At 37.0% G+C, this 9,213-nt stretch overlaps 1 long non-coding RNA gene across 1 annotated transcript; it reads left to right on the top strand.

Moving 5' to 3' along the window:
* Positions 1-294: 294 nt before the first annotated feature.
* LOC140892662 (uncharacterized) lies at positions 295-3,237 on the top strand. The gene is made up of 3 exons (XR_012152876.1): positions 295-741; positions 835-1,108; positions 1,239-3,237. It is a non-coding gene; the product is annotated as an uncharacterized lncRNA (long non-coding RNA).
* Positions 3,238-9,213: the final 5,976 nt, after the last annotated feature.

Genomic DNA, 9,213 nt, shown 5'->3' with positions numbered 1-9,213 from the left:
TAAGATGCCATTGCCATGCAAAATGACATGCAAATGTCATATAAACTCAAATGCAAACTTGATGCAAATGCAAGGCTAATTAAATGCATATGAAATATACATGTACATGCAATGAAATGAAATGAAATGCATGATTGAGTGATAATTCTAGCACAAAACCGATGGCTTTGGGAGTTTTGAGTCAATATATGATTGACTTATTAAATTCCAAAACATTTGCATGTACTCTTGTCTTGCATTACCTAATCTGATGACTTAAGGGTCTCCTACCATGAGTATTATATTGTATATGAATCATAATTTGAAGGCAAGAGAAACACATGGATCGGCCATCTCCATGTTAGCATTTAATCATTTCCAAAGTCATTTTCTCTCACCTTCTTGAGTTCTTGAGAAAATCCATCAGCTCCTACTGATTACCACGACCAAACCAATCTTTTTCACTTCATTTCCATATATTCTAAGTTTATTTTAAAGGAGTAAGGGTCGGCCTTGGTGTAGGGTGGATCAAACATCAAGCAAACAACCCAAACACAACAGAAGGCATCACTTGGAGCAATTTTCTTGGAGCTGTTCGGCCTCTTGCTTTTCCTAGACCTAAAATTGGTTTGATCACTTCATTCCACTCCTCTTTTAGTGTAATTCAAGGGTATGGAAGGGCCAAGGCTGGTTCTTGAAGGGACTAATTCAAACAAGCCACTAAAGTGAGCTCAAGGCAAGGGGGCTGTCGGCTAGCAAGGGGTAAGTTGCATCCCTTCCAATTTTGTTATTTCTTGATCCAAGTTTGGGATGATGGGAACTTGAGCTTGAGTATTTTATGACCTTATTCTGAAGGTAGTTAAAGCTTGAAATATCATGTCAAGCTAAGATTTACAAGCTCTTGGATCCAAAGAGGATAACTTGAAGTGACTAGTTTGTGAACTAGTGAAAGATCTTAGCTTGGTGAGCTTGGAGAAGGATAAGGTCACGGTTTTGGAGCTTGGAACATCAACAGAACATATTTTACATCAATTCAAGTGTGTTCCTAGTTAGGCAAGGTCATGACCAAGGCTGGAACACAATCAACAAATCATGCAAGTGAAGGGGACCTCACGGACAACCTAGCTAGGTGAGCTTGTTTTCTTCATGGATTTGATTAGCTCTTGAATCAAGTATGGATAGTGAATGATTTGAGCTTAATGATGATGTAGCTTACTGGTTTCAAAGGGATATAAAGTTTGATGATCATAACATGATAGGCATCAAGCTCTTGGAACCAAAGGAGAACTTGAGCATAAGCTTGGAATGGCTGGACTTTGATTAAAGTGGAGTTGAGCTTGGATTTGGTCTCCTTTGGACCCTAGGAGTACACGGCTGTTACCATCTATTCAAGGGAAGTGTGTTGCCCTGGTAAGGACATATTTTACCTCTAAGCATGTATGAGTATACATAAGAAATGAGGTTAAAGATTTATCAAAGTTAACTTCGTAAACTCATGATCTGAAGGTGTTTGCTTAACTTAAAACTATCAAGCTTGGGAATAAGCCCACAACATCATGAATATGATTAAAAATGAGTGAAACACACTTTATTTAACCCATTAAAGGGTCACCCTCCCATAGAGGAGCCATGGGTTTGGCCATGGGGTTAAGGGGTGAGCCATGTTGTGTTTTCAACTTGTATTGGACAAGTGAACCCTAGAACTTATTAACGTCAAATATCATGGATTGGTGTGTTTAAAAACACATATGATGAGGTCTTGATGAATGGACATCCTACTGGTTTTGCATGATTAAGTGGACTAAGATGATTTAAAGCAAAAGTTAAAACATGGCTTGGTTTTTGCTCAAGATTTAGTCCTTGGTATCATGCATGGCCATAGTTGTCAAAAGCGCAAGGCGCATTAAATCGCTCAAGTGTCTTCGTGCTTTAAGCGCAAAGCGAAATGCACGCTTTACGGAAATAAAGCGCAATAAAAAATTATTCTTAAGAAATAAAATAAAAATCACTTTTTAAATAAAATTTATGAAACATAAGACATCAAATTTGAAATCTTCATAATCTTCATCTTTTGAATATCAAATATTAAAATGCAGAGGACAAATGACAAGATGACACAAGGGCAGAGGCATTAGGGAGGAAAGACAATGTGATGTTGGGGTTTTTGTGTTTTTTAGGGTAAATAGAGGGTAAATTGCACTTTAAAAGACAATTTCACCTCTCTCCAAAACAAATTTTTGAAAAAAATTTGTTCTTCTCCGAAGCGCAAAGCGCAAAAGGCTCAAAAAAGCACACAGAAGCGCTAAAAACGCACGCTTCATAGAAGTCGTGTGGTTTGAAGCACACTGAAGCGTAGGCATTCCGCCTCATTGCGCTTTGCGCTTAAAGCGAGCGCTTCTGCGCTTTGGACAACTACAACATGTCTAAGTGTGATTTATTGTATTTGTATTTTTGCATGTGAATCTTCACCATTAAGGTGGCTGACTAGAGGTTGTATTTAAGATGAAAAGTGTTTTCCCAAGTTTATTTCACATATTTCAAGCTAGGGTGATCCGGGAATTTTGACGGGTAAATCGGCTCGATTGGTGAAAACGGTAGCAATTTCGATTTAAGGTACGAAAGTACTGTTCGAGATATCTAGACTGAGTATACATGTATTATGTGATTGCATGTCTTATATATTTTATGTTGCATTCATGAACATATTGATCATGTATCTGTTGAGATATCATATAGTAGGGCGCTCACCCTACGTACGTGTAGTGGTTTGTTAGACATGCGAGGCTAGTGTCAAACAAATCTTATGGATGGACACGTAGCCTAGTGTCGAGTAGCTTGTAAATCCACTATCGGGTATATGAGACACCTCTTGGTGCGATAACGCAGCAAGCTATATACCTTGGGCCCGGTATTTGAGCGATTATATTGATTTTTGGCCTTGTGTCTTGGTACCTATATCATTTGCATTCATGCACACATATAATATTTGTATACTTATACTATCGTGCTGAGCGTTTTATGCTCACGTCTCGTATTATTTTTGGGAACATCCTATTCCATGGGGCAGGTTTGAGGACTGATGATGCAGGTGGTTACGGCAGGGCATAGACTGCATGTGATTGTAGTTGAGTTATTTATTCCTATTTGTTTTTTGCATGTACCTTGATAAATTGAGTACCGAAGATTATTTCGATTTGGTTGTAAAATTTTAATTAGGTTACAGACTCTTTTCCTTGGAATTGTAACTAGTTTATGGATTTCGCTGTTTAATTTTGATTATCTTTTTGTCTAAGTTAAATGCATGCATAAGCTATTGATTAGTAGACGATCACGGGAGCGGGTCGATACACATACAAAGTTCTAAAATTATCACATAAGCTCTTGATTAGTAGGCGATCACGGAAGCGGGTCGATACACATACAAAGTTTTAGAATTATCTCAGAGCCATATATACATATATACACGATTCATCTTTGAAACGTTATTATTCCTACTCAATACTCAAAATTCGATATCAAAGTTTCTAATATATCAAATTTTAGTCTCACACAGATGTCTCATAATTAAGTTTGTGTACATACCAAAAACTTCTTCTACTGCGAGCTGTGAGTAGGGGTTTGGCTCCAGCATCCCTTTCACCAAATTCTTAGCATCTTCGGAAACTTTCGACCACGGATCCCTTTCAAAAACCAACCTACCTTTCAATATTGCGTGTGCAATCCCATTTTCTATTTCTGCACTAGACAATCAATCCAACCCCCTCTTTCATTTCAAAACAACTTTAATATATATATCGAAGCAATATATGAAATAATATTATCCGTTAACTCACTACAAGCATTAGCAGTGCAATTATATTTTTACTGCACAAAACCCGATGCATGGATCAATGTGAGAAACTTTAGTTGAACTGGTCCAAAGGTTTGTTCGTAATGTAATGAGTTGCTGGAGGATAAATTAGTAATAGTTCAACACTGCAAGGATTTAAGCATGATACTACATGTACCAAAAAACAATACTTTGATAAAATGTTCGCTCAGAATTTAAGAAAAATAAAGATGGCCTTATATACAAACAAAATCACTGTGTCATGAGATCACAAAATATCCAAGAATACTAGCTACAAAATATGTCAAAGTAAAGGGAATCCCAATCACTCATTTGTAAGCATGCAAAAGAAACATAATACGAAAAAGAAAAACTATATGCCTGATGAGAGAACAACATCCGCCTAGCACCAGCTCCCCGAGGCTTTGATAAGCAAGCTGTTTCACAAAGAAAAAAAATGGAGCTTTATACATTTTTATCTTATTAGCAAAACGGCCATATTCATTCTTATATTTACTAAAGAACGCATGACATACCTTCAAGATGAAATATTGCTTTGATCTGGCCAAGATGCAATCTGTGTTCCTGAGAAAAAATTTACGTTAAATACATAAACATGCAATTCCTGGTACAAAATTTTACGACATTTAACTATTTTTCTTAATCATCAGGCACAACTCATTGATGAAATGCATTAATAGATGATATTTTAATCTCCTGTTTTCAATATGGATGAAGTTTTTAATCCATTAGAACATAGCACTGGTAGTATAGATTTTTGTTTGCAGCACAAGAACCACATGTGGACATTATACCAAAGACAATAATTGGGAATCGTGGCCTCGAATACCAAAATTATAAACTGCCAAATTAGTTTCACGGGAAGAATTTAATATTTTTTTTAAAAAAAGAAGCTTAACCAGCAAGGACATAATAACTTTTCAGGGAAGCATCCCCACAAAAGCTATAATTGAGAGCTTTTTTATTATGAAAAAAAAAAAAACAAAACCAAACAGAAATGAACAACCCGGATACTCCAGAGCAAGAGAGTTTGAATTTTTAGACAAATGACATAAAAAACAATGGAGTAGACTCTTTTAACTTACATAATATGCAACCCCCACAAATAGAGGTCTCATGCTTTAGTTCAGAATCCAATTTCTTCAACAGTTCGTAAACCAACCTCTTAAGAAAAATCAAAATATTCAACTTGCAACTGCAAATATGCATTGTAGAGTTGTTCAACTCGAGGTAGAGGTAAATAACTAAAGCAGAATATTGGAACCTTTAAAATAATCTCTGGAGGAATGCAATTAATGAGTAGTTCGTAAAGCTTTCCTTGGACCTGAAACAACCTACAAAAGTAACTTAAATTAGAAATAACTGCAACAACATAAACAGTAAACTGAATTACCTAAGTTGCATTAACTGGAAAACTTCATTGTTATATAGGTTCTTTCTACAGTTACATTAAGTTCATTCAACTTAGCTAATCATGTGCTTTACTGGGTCAAATGGTCACCAGATAACACATCATGTGGTTCACTTGTTAGATTAGTTTTTTTCCTCTATATGTGTAACACCAGAAGCATTTGGCTTCCAACATTCGGAACAAACCTCATCCGGCAAAGGGTGGGTCAGATATATACAATAAAAAGGAAACACAAATATTGTGCTGATAAAAATCCATCCCAAAGTAGCAACCTAAGCACATAGTTTAACATAAGTTTTTTTATCTGTAAACATGGATATTACATAGTGCAAAATCAACCCACTTGAAGTTCGTCCCTTAGACATCATTTCTTTTATTGTCATTGACACTATTACTAAAACGATGTCAAATGAAAATCATAAGTTTAAGTACACAACTAGACCACAAATCCTTAGAGAAACAGTAACGTGATCCAAACAAGCACAGTTCGAGAATAAAAAAAAATACTTGAGTTAATAAATGTAATGCCAAACCGTTTAGGACTCTGCCCCTTAACGAAAGAACACACCCACAATTTTAATGTTTAATGTAGAATAGCTTATTAACCTAGCTGCATTTAGAACTAAAGTATAATGTAACTCAACTGTTGAACACGAAAAGTTTCAAACAACAATATTGCCATCCTCAGACTCCTATTAGACTGCTGGCCTATGCGATCGCTAATACAGACGGAAATTGCAGCCCTTCTTTCTTGCCAATAAATTCCAACACCTTCACAATCTGATGGTGAAAATGAACGAAGTAATACAAGCAATAGAAAAGACATTTGGACGATCCAAATCTAGGATCGGAGGGTCCGAACGAGATCGGACGCTCCGTCGGCATGTTCGGATGGTCCGATCAGGACTAGGGCTTATGTCATTGCTTACATCAGCAAGATGACGTCATTGTTTACGTGCGGATGGGACATCAGACGGTCCGAAGTCAGGTTCGGATGGTCCAAACAAGTTCGCAGGCTCCATAGTGCGGACGGTCCGAACTCCATCTATAAATAGAGGGTCCGAGAGTTCATTTTACTCGCACCTCTCCTCTCTTATCTCTCGATTTTTAGGCCTTCTAACTCAGATCCAGGGAGTTCTAGGCATCCTATTGAGAATCCAAAAGCGGCAGTGCGATCCAGGGGTTGTAGCGAAGCTGTGGCCTAGTTGTGAGACTATCGACAACAAATGGCTGACGACGGACGCAGGTATAACTTTGACTTCATAAAAATATTTGGAAGTATAGAATAGCTTAGCTAAGGTTTTTAGAGCTTATTTAGTAATGCATGGGTAATCGCATTGTAGGCTCAGTAGACTGAACTAGTAGGCTTGGAGTCTAGACCAAAGGAACTAGGTGTTGACCAGCAGTGTTAGAGGTACGTAAGTACTGACCGAGATAGCCGGCATGATATATATGTTTATATGTTGCATGAGTATGTGCTATGTGTTTTACCATATTTTACGGCTTTAGCACATGCATGTTTTTACGATATACTGAATCTGTTATGATATGAGTCATGACAGTTTCCATCGGTGATGACTTACTCCTTATGGATTCGTGTTTGGGGACACTCAGCCCCTGGTTTTGCTATCACTAGGAGCGACCACGATGGTGGAGTAGACGCTATAGTATATAGGAGAATACACGAGTATCCCGTGGAGTCGCTCTCTTAGCATGGTACTGTGTATTCATGGCGCCCGAGTAGACTGTTCTACCCAGTATTTTTAAACTCATTTGTTGCTGCATATTAGTTTATATATCATTGCTTTCGTATTGAGCATGTCACTCACGCCCAAGTGTTTGGTATTTTGGGTACCTTGTGGCGGAGCAGGTTTGAGGCTGGACGGTCCTGGTGACTCGCAGCAGGGTTGAGTTCCTTTCCTGTTGGAGTAAGAGTTTAGCGGTAGGGCTTGTGACCCTAAGACTTTCGATTTGGTTGTATAATAGTATTTATACACTTTTTTTATCGTCGAGTATTCTGCCGATTGAATTTGTTGTATTTCGTGTATTTCGTTGTTCACGCTTTTAATATTATTGCATGCGCTTTATTAACTCTAATTAGGTAATGGATCCGGGTAGGGTCGCTATAATATGTGTTCATTATAAGCAATCACGGTTATTTTCTTTAAGTGTTGTCAACACTGAAGGACAACACCAAACAAGCACGTGCATTTTTAGGACTTTAGACATACTGCATTTTCATGATGTTCTATGTTTTGCACGGTTTGATAACACAGACTAACATGTAATCCTTCTGCAAATTTTATTTAGATCACGCTATCCATGATAATGTGCTATAACTAAACCACGAAGTAGTTGAGTGATGTTCGTGTATTTCATGGTCTTGTCCCATGTGAAAAGTGGTTTCGCCAATTTAGAATACAAGTTTGATAAAATTTCAATGACCAATGTCTTGAAAATCAAATTAAAATCGGAAAAAAATTGGAAAAATCTACCTAAGAGAGTCCAATGGAAATCGTTATTTTAGTGTGCAGGCCACCACTTCTGACTAAAAAAAAAGGAAAACATGGCTTTGGAAGTGTGAAAAATTCAAAAATTATTTTGAAGGCTACAATGTTGTTGGGAAGTGTTGCCAATACTGGTTCTTAACACGTACTGAACACACTTTGCATGCATTATATTTTTGATATAGTATCTTTACATTTTGTTTTAGACATAAATTAGGTCATGTATTTTGCATTTACTGTTAACATATCGTGGTAAGAGATAGAAGTCCAAAGATGAACAAAATTGGAAAATTGTCCAACTTGCTAAAGATTGAATTGTTTGATATTGATTATGTTTCAGTGGTGTTAAACTCGATTGGAGTTATTTATATTTGGGGGATATTGATTTAATCTTAAGTGTGAGTTTTTCGGGTATCCTTAATTAGCAAAACTTAATTTCCTTAATTAAGAGATTTCTATCCGTTGAAGATTTGTTACCGTTAGGGGGAAATTTTCAAGGTAGAGGGATTGTGATAGAAATTTTTACCATTTAAAACCCTTATTAATATATATTTCTATCACAGTGGAGATTGATCTTATCGTATTCTATCTTTTCTAACTCTCTCTGCAAAAATCCTTTTGAAACACTCACTTTAATTTTTTTTAATGGCGAGGAAAAAATTTGATAGTCATGATATCAGATCGGAGATGGGTTATCAAGAGGAAGATAAGCCTTTGGATGTTTCCTCTAAAAATCTTACTCTTGAAATTGTTCTAGTCGACATTCAACCTACATCGTTGGTAGAGATTGCACCAGGAGAACCCAGGAATGAAATTGACATTGAGAATCCTCCTGATTTCTCAGTGTTGAATTGTGTGTTCCCAACACAGTCAATAACAAGGAGGTCCAAGCGCCAAGCGTGTTACAACCCCGTTTTTACTACCAATAAGAGATTTGTGGAAAGGGGGAGTCTTCTCGACCTATTTTAGATGATCCAAAATTTTCATCTGAAGTTGATTCTGTAGATCAAGATTTTGAGGTGGTTGCAAGGCCAAAAACCTCTGTTGTTGTTGCTGCAAAATCAAAAGATAAAGATTCCTTGTTTGATGAAGATTCTTTTGATGTGGCTTCTAGTGAAAAAGAGTCATTTAGTGCTTTTATTGTTGCTGATTCGGAATAGACAACCAAAGAGGCTCCAGCTTCTACTGAGCCAAGGTTTTCTACTGATGAGTAAATTTCTCTGGTCACATTCATGGCTAATATTTGGAAATCCAAGGTTAAGAAATCTGCACCCTCATCTGTTCCTTTTGATGAAGAACCAGATGCTGAAATGATGCAAGGATATGAGGATAACCGGCCCCACAAGTTTGATAGTTCATCTTCTTCAAGTTCTGATGAAGAAGATAATGAGGATCTGCTTCTAGTGATTCTGAAAGTTTTGAAGAACAAGTTTCTGATGAGAGTGTTCCCAACATTGAGGCCAACA

Source organism: Henckelia pumila, chromosome 3, assembly GCF_033568475.1.
Source record: "Henckelia pumila isolate YLH828 chromosome 3, ASM3356847v2, whole genome shotgun sequence".
Classification (NCBI taxonomy): domain Eukaryota; kingdom Viridiplantae; phylum Streptophyta; class Magnoliopsida; order Lamiales; family Gesneriaceae; genus Henckelia; species Henckelia pumila.
The sequence above is the reverse complement of the archived record's forward strand: the minus strand, read 5'-3'. Positions and strand labels throughout refer to the sequence as shown.